This window comes from Elgaria multicarinata, chromosome 1 (genome assembly GCF_023053635.1).
Source record: "Elgaria multicarinata webbii isolate HBS135686 ecotype San Diego chromosome 1, rElgMul1.1.pri, whole genome shotgun sequence".
NCBI lineage: Eukaryota > Metazoa > Chordata > Lepidosauria > Squamata > Anguidae > Elgaria > Elgaria multicarinata.
The window spans coordinates 7,206,456-7,219,652 of record NC_086171.1 but is presented as its reverse complement, the minus strand read 5'-3'; the positions used below and the strand labels follow the sequence as shown (position 1 = coordinate 7,219,652).

General features: G+C 44.3%; 1 long non-coding RNA gene across 1 annotated transcript in view; it reads right to left on the bottom strand.

Annotated features, from left to right (window-relative positions):
• Positions 1–251: 251 nt before the first annotated feature.
• Positions 252–13,197, bottom strand: part of LOC134396437 (uncharacterized) — a 37,393-nt gene continuing 24,447 nt past the window's right edge. The window contains exon 3 of the long non-coding RNA XR_010025263.1: positions 252–2,746. This is a non-coding gene — a long non-coding RNA (uncharacterized LOC134396437). The remainder of the gene's footprint in view (positions 2,747–13,197) is intronic.

The window sequence follows — 13,197 nt, the reverse complement described above, 5'->3', positions numbered from 1 at the left end:
GAGAAGGCCCTCCTCCTGGTAGCCACTTGCCTCACTTCCTTTGGCAGGGGCTCACGGAGAAGGACCCCTGAAGATGACCTTAGGGTCCGGGCAGGTACATATGGGAGGAGGCGTTCCTTCAGATAACCTGGCCCCAAGCCGTTTAGGGCTTTAAATGTTAATACCAGCACTTTGAATCAGGCCCGGACCTGGACTGGCAGTTGACTGGCCCTGTTTTGTACCAAAACAGGGCCAGTTTCCGGACCGTTTTCGGACCGTTTTCAAAGGCAGCCCCACGTATTACGCATTGCAATAATCCAAACGAGAGGTTATCAGAGCATGGATAACTGTAGCTATTAAAACGTGGTACGCTGAAAGACCTACTTAAGACCTGTCAGTGTCACTTAAGACCTGACACTGGAGGGACACCAGCTTTCACTGACGTTTTCTTGGCAGCCCTTTTAGCGGGGTGGTTTGCCCTTGCCTTCCCCAGCCATTATTACCTTTCCCTCAGCTAACTGGGTGCTCATTTTACCGACCTCAGGAAAATGGAAGGCTGAGTCGACCTGAGCCGGCTGCCTGTAACCAGTTTCCGCTGGGATCGAACTCAGGTTGTGGGGAGAGTTTCAGCTGCAGAAACCGCTCTGCGCCACACAAGGCTCATTTCCATTGAAGCAAAGACTCAGTTAAAAACATACACACAACTAAAGAGTCTCTCCCTCCCAACTTCCTTTCCTCCCTTGTTGTTTTGTTTAACTTGATTTGTATATATGTGGGTGAGGGTTGTTGCTGCTGCTTTTTGCTTGTTCAACTCTTTTGATTGTTCAAATTCCACCGCCAGCCGCCTCTGCCTGCACCGAAATTGGACTCTGAGACACTCTTGAAAAGGCTCTGTGTGGTACAGCATCCTCTCAGGGCTCAGCTACAGCCATCTCTGAGTTGTGTCTTCAGTCTAACTCTGTCTCTAAGAGATATGCCAGCCAGCCAAAGCCACAAATCTATCTATTTTCCTCTGGTATGCACTTCAAATTTTCTGCATTGCATCCCACAAGTGCAGTCACAAGTGTACAAAGGGAAGTGGAAGGGAAGTGGTAGCAAAGCAAAGCAAAGATATGCCAGGTTCCAACATTTGCAGCAACAGGGCATCCACAAAGAAGAGAGCCCCTCTCTCGACTGGCACCCTACTGTTGGCCGTGAGAGTTTTTCTCTAAAGATAACCCTTCATCGCCCATGATGTGGAAATTTGAGAAAAAGGCCTCTGGCCCATTCTGTTTTGCCCTGTGGGTGGCTTTGACTGACCTCTCCTTTCCCACATTTTGATTTGTGGATGCCTTGCCTCTGCTGAACTCCAGGTACCTGACTGCACACCAAATCTGCAACAGGAAAGGTGCCCTGCTTGCCCAGGACTTCTTACCTAAAGACTGGAGATCCCCTTAATGCCAAGGGCTGAAACTGCTCAATGTGCAACACCCCAAAGAGGAGGTTTGACAACCTGAGTTTGAAGGATATGGTTCCAGCAGTATTAAAACAAAATAATTTTAAAACTTTGAACTTTTAAAAAAATCCTAAAGAAACACTGGATGAAGAGATCTGATTCAAACTTGGCATGGCTAAATCTCTCCTTAAGAGCTATCATTGTGCCAACTTTCATTACTTTTTCATTTTAAAAAGGAATTTAAAAACCTCAAACTTTAAAATAAAATCTTAAAACTCAATGGATCTGTTTCAAACTTGGCATAGCTAATGTCCTTGTTAAGAGTAATCATGGTGCCAAGTTTCATCTCTTTCTCTTTAAAAATAATATTTTTAAAAAAATAATCATTTTAAATCCTTAAATTTTAAAAAAATTCCTAAAATCAATGGATTAACGGATCTGTTTCAAATTTGGTATGGCTAAAGAACTACCTAAAAGCTATCATAGTGCCAACTTTCAGCTCTTTATCTTAAAAAAATGATGGAGTTATAACCATTTTTGTTAATTCCCATTGGAGTTGCTCTTTGGAAACATCTGGATTAAACCTCCCCCTCCCGGATTTGTCATAAAAAAACTGGGCAAATCTGGTCATAGGGTCACCCTATCCTATACTGTCCATTATATAATTCGGCCAGGGCTAAATTAATTCTCCCTTTCCAGACCACCTTAGGAGGCCAATCAGAGATATTAAAATTAGATGGCTGCTGGCTGATGTGGACAAATTCATCAGCTATAGGATAGCTTTATTTGCGCTCGCTGTAAGAAAAAGAAGAGCAGTCTTTCTAAACCACACCACTGTCAAATCCTAAGGGGGGGATGTTAAACAGAAGGAATGTTCTAAATCCTGGTCATTTTATTGTATTCTCGTTTTATTGTATCAAATGTTTCTCTGTTTTATACTTGTGTGCTTTGTGTTTGTATTGTGATGGCCATTGGCTACAAACAATAAAATCTTGAGACCTAAATTTGAAGGGGTGTATGGATTTTGTCTGAGAGCTCTGTGCATTTAGGGGCCATGGCTTTTTGTGAGTGAAGGGTTTAAGCTTCCTCCCCTCCACAATTTTTTTTTTAAAAAATCCATGTATTTGATTTTTAAGGAATTTTTGCTCCTTGAGTCCCTATCTGACTTCATAAGGTGACACAGCCACTTATAGAGCTTCAGAGCTGATCAGAAGTGATGCATGCTGGGACAAGAAATCCTAACTTCAAGTATAACTTCATAGCATTTGAGCTACTGGTGACTGACCAAGAAAGAGATCTTGGGGTTGTGTGGACATCTCGATGAAAACATGCCTGTTGTGAAAAAAAGAGAAGGGGAAAAAAGGTAAATTCCATGGTAGGCATCGTTAGGAAAGGAATTAAGAATGAAGTTCTCAATATCACATTGCCTTTATACAAATCTATGTTGACTGAACTTAGAATACACTACAATTCTGATCGCTACTCCTAAAAAAAATATCTGGAGCTGGAAAAGTGAAGAAAAGAACAGCGAAAATGATCTGGGGCCTGGAGCAACTGCCCTAGGAATAAAGCTTAATACAGCTGAGATTCTTTAGCTTGGAAAAAGGGCGAGTATAAGGAGACATGCGTACCAAGGAGAGTATCAAAAGTCAAAGCTGCAGAGCTATACTACAGTGACCAGATACAAAAGAGGGCAGGGCTCCTGCAGCTTTAACTGTGGTGAGGAAGAGGGAATTTCACCAGGTGCTGCATGCCTACAAAGGACACCTGCTGAAACTCCCTCTTCTATGCAACTGTTAAAGATACAGGAGCTCTGTTCTTCCTTTTCATACGGTCACCCAAGTGGCCCCGTATCTTGGCCTGCTCTGACACTGATTTCAGCCCTGGCTTCCCTTTTCTAAAAGAAATTCCTGCAAGAGTGGAGAGTTGTGTCACTGGGCAGCTGACAGTGATGCCATAGGCCTATGTGGGAAGCTCCTAGCCCACCTGGCATGGCTCACTGTCACGAGGGAAGCCCAGCTGGGCTCTGTTGGGGGAATTAGTAGTGTGGTACAAATTCCTCCTAGCAGTTCGCAAATAAATGAAAGTGTGAGTGTTGAGTCTTCAATGTATTTATTTTGAGAAGTCTTGCAAAAATGAAGGACCAGGCTGGTTTTGTCAAATAATTACAAAGTAACTGCCTTACCCTTAATCACATAAGTAAGCTTAACAGCTTTACGGTTCTCTTTGATAAGTCCTCCCTTCACATCAAAACAGCATACTCCCTCCTCATGGCAGCGGCAGCAGCGTACGCCACACCCCACACACTCCTGTGAAAGAGCGAGCCTTTTACTTACTTCACCCAATCACTAACAAGTGTTCTGAGTTTGCAAGCCTCTGCCAATAATCTGCCAATAATTACTGTTAAAGTTAACACGAAAACCTGACATCCCCCTGCTTTTTCTGTACACTGATACAGTAATTACCTTATTTAATATAATTGCAAGTATTTTGTCAATTTCTGATGTTGTTCTTTACTTATAGGTTTAGACAACAGATCTGCAGGAATGTCTTTTCCAGCTAAATACTGAATTTGTAACAAACCATTTCTTATATACTCCTTTGCATGGCACAATTTGATTTGCAGATATTTGGTTCTTTGTTTAAAACTATCAGTTTTTAAGATAGAAATGATTGATTTGTTGTCTTGATAAACAACAACAGGTTTTGGTACATCAATCTCGGCATCCTTTAACAATTGCAATAACCCTTCAATGTTCACAATGGCATAGTTAAATGTATTCAGTTCTGCTTCACAGGAACTTAATGAAACTGTAGACTGTTTTTTACAGGACCAATCGAATAAACTGTGATTTAACATGTGACAAACACAAGATGTACTTTTTCTATCATTTATATCATCTCCAAAACTAGTGTCAGCATGAATTTCTAACCCTCCAGTGCATTCCTTTGTGAACTTCAACCTGTACTTTAAAGTAGGCATGTGCTCCGCTCCTATTAGAAGCGCAGAAGCAGGAGCGTATTGGCCTGCTCCGCCTTGCCCAGAGGCAGAGTAGAAGCGGACCGCGGACCCCTAGAAGCAAGGCAAAGAGAAGCGGCCATTGGCGGAGCGCTTCTCTTTCCGCGGAGCGCTCCGATCGCCATCTTGAAACATTTCACCCATAGATAACTGGGTTGTTTTTGAAGCTATCGTTCTGAAAATTCTTGTGCTTAGACAGTCGTGGATGGGGGTCATTTTGAGACTACTCTCAACTTTCTGTGTCCTTTGGTTCGCGTGCTATGTTTTTTTTAAAAATCAGGTACATTTACAATACAAACGGTAGGGTAAACCCGGCTGCGGCGCAGCGGGGTTTATTTGAAGCGATGACAGGCACATTCAACTCCCAATCCTGATGAGAATTGATCACCTCATGAAGCATCATCCTCCAATCCCAGCGTTTGAGGCGGGGACTAAGCCAGAGTCACCCTCACAGTCAGAGAGCTCTCAGCCTCTTGTGGGTTTAGCGTTCGTTGGGAGAGGGTCTACTTAGTGAGCTGCTGCTGTGTACTTTGGAGATAGATTAGGATTTTAGCTTGGCGTGTGTGTTTGTTTGCTTCTTTCTGACTTTTAGCTTAGTTTGCTCTGTGTTTTTCCCTTACTTTGATTTAATATAAACTTTATTTTTAAACTTTGGAGTGTGTGTTTGTTTGGTTGGTTGGTTGTCCCCCCCTCCCCTCTCTTAAAGCCTGACTGTGTTTCATCTACCTTCCTTCTATATACAAAAAATACAAAAAAATACCAAAAAAAATATATCTCTATTTCTTCTCTCTGTTACTTGGACTCTGTGTGTGACTGTGTGATTGTGTGAGCGTGCTGTGTGTGCAGTGCACTGTTTGTGAAGTGCAACAGCTACTGATTGAGCATTTCAAATCCTGTTTGGGCAAAGCATACACACACTTCTTGTCCCATTTCCCTACATACAGTAATTTTCTTATACATATTCTTATATTCTTATACATATATTCTTATACATACTATTATTAGTATTAATATTTTATTCTTATACATATTAGTAGTAGTATATTCTTATACATATTATTTTTAGTATTAATATTTTATTCTTATACATATTAGTAGTAGTATATTAGTATATTCTTATAGATATTATTATTATTAATGTCATCATGAGAAGAGGGAGCAGGCGCATGTCTGTGGCGGGGCGTGCTGAAAGCAGTGGTCAAGGCAAGGGTCAGGCTGGCACCAGTAAGCAGGCTGCCTCTCCTGCTGTGAAAATCAAACGGGCAACTCCTTGGCTGGCTGCTCTGCAACAGAAGCAGGAGAAGGAGCAGGCAGAGGCACTCTCTTCTGCAACTTGTGCCCGGCGTTCTCTTTTTGAGGGTGGGAGCAGCAGTGCCATTAGAGGAGGAGGAGGAGGAGGATCCCCAACTCCTTCATTATCCTTTGAGCCCACGAGCCCGCTGATGGACCTGTCTCCAGACCTCCTAGATGAGGTCCTCAGCGCAGTGGAGGGGGAGAAGGAGGCGGTGGTCCTCCAGGATGTGGGGGATGAGGAGGAGCAGCAGCAGGCCGAGGCTCTCTCCCCAGTCTCATCCCACCCCTCTTCCGCTGCCACCCCTGTTTCTGTGGCAACACCAGAGAGCTCAGGCGGGCAGTTGGTGGTGTCACCACGGAAGCGAAAGACAAGCATAGTGTGGGACCACTTTGAGTTGGGAGCGGATCCCCGCTTAGTACGCCGAGTTGAGCACAGCCACTACAGTGGATGCGCCTGCCTGCCTGCCTGGGAGCCGTCCTTGTGAGGTAGCTGGATCTGCTGGGACTGACTCCCCCGCAGATCTATGGCTTACTTGTGCAAGGTACCAGCTTTTCTGGGCCCGCCAACCCATGCCTGCCTGCCTGCCGGCCTGCCTGCTTTCCCCCACCCAGGGTGCTACTGTGGTGGGGCATCTGCCAGGACTGACTCCTCGCCTGTTCTGCCTGCCTCTCTGCCCGCCTGGTGCCTGGGAGATGGGCTTTGCCGTTCGTGCCCAGCACCCTCCGGCACGCTTGCTCCCAGTCGTCCTCCTCTGTGCCCCTCAAGGCGTAACTGCTGGCTTAGAAAGAAACAACCAGCCATCTTTGCCTCACTTGCTCCTTGCGCCCGCTTACAGGTTGGTTTGCTATGCGTTAGTGCTCAAGCCATCCTTGCGGCACTACAATGCATGCTGCCTGCCTGCCTGCCTGCCTTCCCTCCCTTCTCCCCTTCCTGCCTTGCAGGGATGGTGTATGTGTCTTGCTTTGACTCAGGGGAGAAGTCCTTCCTGCGCTCACTTAGACTTTATCAAGTTCAATAATCCCTTTTTCAAATGTGCCAGAAGATTTAGGGTTATCTCGTGGCATGTTGGGATTTCCTTGGAACTGGCCCCATTGAGCTGTCTGCATTGCAACTTTAAATCCCTGACATACTGGAGTGCCCGATTTTCAAAACTTCCCCTAACATCAGGGGATGATGGGATTGCCTTGAAACTTGGTGTCCATGTGGACACATGGGTAAGCTGTCATGGGACCAAAGGATAGGTTTGTGACGTGCAAATTGACGTAGTTGTAGAATGGGACTTGATTTGGGGTGAATTAAAAAGTTTAAGCCGTGCCAAAAATCAGGGGATGATGGGATTGCCTTGAGTCTGGGCATCCATGTGGACACATGGATAAGCTATCATGGTGCCGAGTTTGAGGTTTCTAACATGCAAATTGACGGAGCTATCCCAAGGGGTCTGAATGGGGTGCCCGATTTTCATAAATTCCCCAAAAATCAGGGGATGATGGGATTGCCTTGAAACTTGGCGTCCATGTGGACACGTGGATAAGCTATCATGGTGCTAAGTTTGAGGTTTCTAACGTGCAAATTGACATAGTTGTAGAATGGGACAATTTGGGGTGAGTTAAGCCACGCCAAAAATCAGGGGATGATAGGATTGCCTTGAGTCTGGGTGTCCATGTGGACACATGGATAAGCTATCATGGTGCCGAGTTTGAGGTTTCTAACATGCAAATTGACGGAGCTATCCCAAGGGGTCTGAATGGGGTGCCTGATTTTCATAAATTCCCCAAAAATCAGGGGATGATGGGATTCCCTTGAAACTTGGCATCCATGTGGACACATGGATAAGCTATCATGGTGCCAAGTTTGAGGTTTCTAACATGCAAATTGATGGAGCTATCGAAAGGGGTGTGACTTAGGGTTATGGGTGGTGCGTTAGAGGTTAGAGCCGCGCCAAAAATCAGGGAATGATGGGACTGCCTTGAGTCTGGGCGTGCGTGTGTGTCCCTGGATAAGCTCTCATGGTGGTGAGTTTGAGATTTTTAGCGTGCAAAGTGACGGAGCTATGGAAATGGGTGTGAATGGGGTGCCCGATTTTCAAAAATTCCCCAAAAATCAGGGGATGATGGGATTCCCTTGAAACTTGGCATGCATGTGTATACCCCCATGAGGTGTCATGGTGCCAAATGTGAGGTTTCTAACTTTCACAGAAAAAAAGTTGTTTACTTTTTTAGCTTTCAATGCAAGCCTATGGGGGGGAAACGGTGCTCGGATCCGGAGCTCCAAGCGGAGTGGAGCGGACATGGGCGGAGCGGGGGTGGGGTGAAGCGCCCTGATCCGTAAATCACGGATCTGTTAGTGAAGCAGAGCGGGGGGTCCGTGCACACCCCTACTTTAAAGTGCCCTTTAAATAACGTGCTATTCGCTTTATAGCTTTCCAAGTAAGTTCTGTGGGTTAAGCAGTTTGTCTGCTCAATAAATTTATACTCACAGAAATATCTGGTCGGATAGCATTGGCAATAAACCTTAGTTGCCCTAGTATACTTCTGTATAATGTAGCATTTTCAAAATGTTTACTTTGACTATCTGCTTGGAAATTCTGCACCATTGGAGTATTGACAGAATTAGCATTCTGCAAATTAAGTTTGTCAATCACATCATTTATCTTTTTTGTTTGATGCAAATAAAAATTGCCCTCTTGGTCTTTTTCTACCTCTAAAGAAAGATAATTAGTTATGTTACCCTGGTCTTTTAACTCAAATTGTTCTTTTAAATTTTGAACAAACCTGTTATATTTTTCTTTATCAGACCAAAATATTAACAAATCATCAACGTAACACAATACATACTTGTGCTCTTTTTCATGTTTAACAAATAAACATTTATCTGCTTGCCCTTGTTTAAATCCCATTTCTCTGAGTGTTTTTGACAACTTAGCATTCCATGCTGTTGCAGACTGTTTTAATCCATATAGACATTTTTCAAGTTTACATACAATGTCTTTGTCGGCCTTAACACCTTCAGCTGGTAACATATAAATATCTTCATATAGTTTTGCCCTTAAATATGCTGTTGTTACATCTTGATGTGATACTTGCATATTTTTTGTGCAGCAAGTTTAAACATCATCCTTACGCTTTAAAAGTGTATTGTGGGTGCAAAAATCTCATTATAATCTTGCCCTTGTATTTGGGCGAAACCATGAGCAACTAACCTTGCTTTGTGGCGTACTATTTTTCCAAATTGATCAGTTTTCACTTTAAAAATCCACGTGTTGTCAAGAAGTTCCATGAAAGGTTGTTTTTTAACCAACCTCCATGTTTTGTTCTTATCTAATGAGTTAGCATCTTCTTCAGACAGTTTCTGTACATCTTTATAACTTTGAGGTTCATAAATGGCTCTACCAGCAAATTCATCCTGGTATCTCACAGGGGGTATTCCGACTTATGCACTGAAGCATGCTCAATCAGAACCACTATCTTTTTCCACTTCATCCATAGTATGCAGTGGTTTCTTATTTTCTGCATCACTCCCAGATTCTTCAGATTATTTTAAAACGTCCCTTTCACTATCACTATCATCACTTTCTGTTTCACTTTTGTTAACAACAGTGGATCGGAAGATTGCAATTTGTTCCCAATTAACATTATAATTAGGGGTGTGCACGGACCCCCCGCTCCGCTTCTCTTCCAGATCCACTGCGGAGCTCCGGATCCGGATCGGAGCTCCATTTCCCCCCATAGGCTTGCATTGAAAGCTAAAAAAGTATGCAACTTTTTTTCTGTTAAAGTTAGAAACCTCAAGTTTGGCACCATGACACCTCATGGAGGTATACACATGCATGCCAAGTTTCAAGCCAATCCCATCATCCCCTGATTTTTGGGGAATTTTTGAAAATCGGGCACCCCATTCACACCCCTTTCGATAACTCCTTCAATTTGCACGTTAGAAACCTCAAACTCGGCACCATGATAGCTTATCCAGGGATACACATGCATGCCAAGACTCAAGGCAATCCCATCATTCCCTGATTTTTGGTGGGGCTCTAACCTCTAATGCACCACCCATAACCCTAATTCACACCCCTTTCGATAGCTCTGTCAATTTTCACGTTAGAAACCTCAAAATCACTACCATGATAGCTTATCCATGTGTCCACATGGATGCCAAGTTTCAAGGAAATCCCATCATCCCCTGATTTTTGGGGAATTTTTGAAAATCAGGCACCCCATTCACACCCCTTTTGATAGCTCCGTCAATTTGCATGTTAGAAACCTCAAACTCAGCACCATGATAGCTTATCCAAGGATATACATGCACGCCAAGACTCAAGGCAATCCCATTATCCCCTGATTTTTGGCGGGGCTCTAACCTTTTAACTCACCCCAAATCAAGTTCCATTTTACAACTACGTCAATTTGCATGTCAGAAACCTCACCTTCAGTCCCATGACAGCCTACCCATGTGTCCACATGGACGCCAAGTTTCAAGCCAATCCCATCAGACACCCCAGTATCTGCAGACAGCTCAATGGGCCCATTTCAAAGGAAATCCCAACATGCCATGAATTGGGGAGTAGAGATAAACCTAAATATGAATCTTCTTCCACACTTGAAAAATTGATTTGGAACTTGAGCACAGGAAGGACTTCTCCCCTGAGTCAAAGCAAGACACACAAAAACCATCCCTGCGAGGTGGGCGGGGGAGGAGGGAGGGAAGGCAGACAGCCAGCAGACATTTCTGGGGGCACAAGGAAGTGAGCCAAGGATAGTTTCAAAGCCAGTAATGCATATAAAATGGAATAAATGAATAAATAAATAAACAAAGGAGGGGTGGAATTAAAAGCAGCAGTGTTGCTGAATAAACAACAAGAAGAATTTTTAAAGAAAGGCTATATCTGTCTTTTACCAGTAAGAGGGGAGTGGACGTGCCCAAGGGGTGGGGGAATCATCTGCCAATTTGACTGGTCCTGTCTAGGTACCAGTCTTTAAGAAGCAAATGATCACTTCAACTCCTGATAGGGATTCTCTCCAGTGATTTACCTTTGGAGGGCTCTGATGGCCCTCCAAGGACAGGAGAGTGCACAGGGCACCCACATGCCCTAGGGGAGCTCATCCCCTTGCACCACATCTATTTAGTTGTTCCCCAAAGTTAGGGTGGGTAGTGCTGTGTTTTTTCTATCTCTTATTATTGGCTTAGTATATGATTTCAGGTTGTGTTTGTGCATTTGGTGGGGCTACTGTTTTAAAAAACACTAGGAAAAGTCTGTTCAGACTAAGAAAGAGAAGTTCCCAGAATCCCAAGTTATCCATTTTGCCTATCCCCTCCTCCAACTTTGGGATCATGTAATTATGACCGGGAGTTGACTCTGCTCCTCAGCCCTTCAAAAAAGGTACATTTCCCTGCTGTTTTACCCGATTTTCCAAAAATTCTAGCAAGCGAACCGCAGCATGCAGAGAGCTGAGAGTAAGCTCAAAATGACCCCCAGCCACAACTCTCCAAGCCAAGAATTTTCAGAACAATAGCTTAAAAAATAACACAGTTATCTCCTATTCTTTTCCGCAATGCAATCCTATGGGTGAAATTTTTCAAGATGGCGATCGGATCGGTCCGCGAAAAGAGAAGCGCACCGCGTATGGGTGCTTCTCTTCATCGTGCTTCTACGGGTCCCCGGTCTGCTTCTACTCCGCCTCTGGGCAAGGCGGAGCAGGCCAATTCGCTTCTGATTCTCCGCTTCTAATCAGAGCGGAGCACATACCTAATTATAATCAATAGGGGTGCGCACGGACACCCCGATCCGCTTCTCTTCCAGATCCGCAAGTTCCGGATCGGGTCTGCTCTGCTCTGCTCTGATCCAGCTATAGTCTGCTCAGGTTCCCTGCGAAGCTCTGGATCCGGATCAGAGCTCCGCTTTTCCTCCCTTAGGCTTGCATTGAAATCCAAAAAAGCCTACAACTTTTTGTCTGTTAATGTTAGAAACCTCAAACTCAGCACAATGATAACTTATACATGTGTACACACGCATACCAAGCCTCAAGCAAATCCACGCATCCCCTGATTTTCGGGGAATTTTTGAAAATCGGACACCCCATTTTCAGACATGGGCTTTTCTCCTACATTTTGACAGATAAAAACTTGGAAGCAGGCACATCCACATTTATGGCAAGTTTCGAGCAAATTCCATCATCCCCTGATTTTTTTGCGGGGGCTTTAACCTCTAACGCATCATCCCTAACCCCAATACACACCCCTTTCGATATCTCCGTCAATTTTCACGTTAGAAACATCAAATTAAGAACCATGACACTTAATGCACATGCATGCCAAGCGTCAGGCTAATCCAAGCCTCCCCTGATTTTGGGAGTATTTTTGAAAATCGGACACCCCATTTTCAGACATGGGCTTTTCTCCAACATTTTGACAGATAAAAACTTGGAAGCAGGCACCCTCACAGATGCCATCTAGATCCACATTCATGGCAAGTTTCAAGCAAATCCCATCATCCCCTGATTTTTGGTGGGGCTTTAACCTTTTAGCTCACCCCAAATCAAGTCCCATGCTAGAACTACATCAATTTTCATGTTAGAAATGTCCAATTAGGCACCATGACACCTCGTGCATGTATACACATGCATGCCAAGCCTCCCCTGACTTTTGGGGAATTTTTGAAAATCGGACACCCCATTTTCAGACATGGACTGTTCTCCGACATTTTGACAGATAAAAACTTAGAAGCAGGCACATCCACATTCATGGCGAGTTTCAAGCAAATCCCATCATCCCCTGATTTTGGGTGGGGCTTTAACCTCTAACGCAACATCCTTAACCCCAATTCACACCCCTTTTGATATCTCCATCAATTTTCACATTAGAAACATCAAATTAGGCACCATGACACCTCATGCACGTATACACATGCATGCCAAGACTCAAGCCAATCCAAGCCTTCCCTAATTTGGGGGGAATTTTTGAAAATTGGACACCCCAGTATCTCAGGGATTTAAAGCTGCAGACAGCTCAATGGGGCCATTTCAAAGGAAATCCCAACTTGCCATCAATTGGGGAGTAGATAACCCTAAATATGAATCTTCTTCCACACTTGAAAAATTGATTTGGAACTTCAAAAAGTCAAAGAGAGCGCAGGAAGGACTTGTCCCCTGAGACAAAGCAAGACACACACAAACCATCCCTGCGAGGCAGTCACAGAGGAGGAGGACAGACGGGCAGAGAGGCAGGCAGAGATATGCCATAGATCTAGTATGAGGAGTCAGTCCCGGCAGATGCCCCACCACAGCAGCACCCAGGGGGGAAGGCATGCAGGCAGGCAGGCAGGCAGCAGGGATTTCTGGGGGCACAAGGAAGTGAGCCAAGGATTGTTTCAAAGCCAGTAATGCAAACCATCCCTGTGAGGCAGGAGTAGCACAGAGAGATGCCTTTTCTTTTGCATCCGATAACTAGACGGCTAAGAGGATAAGAGTAAAGTTT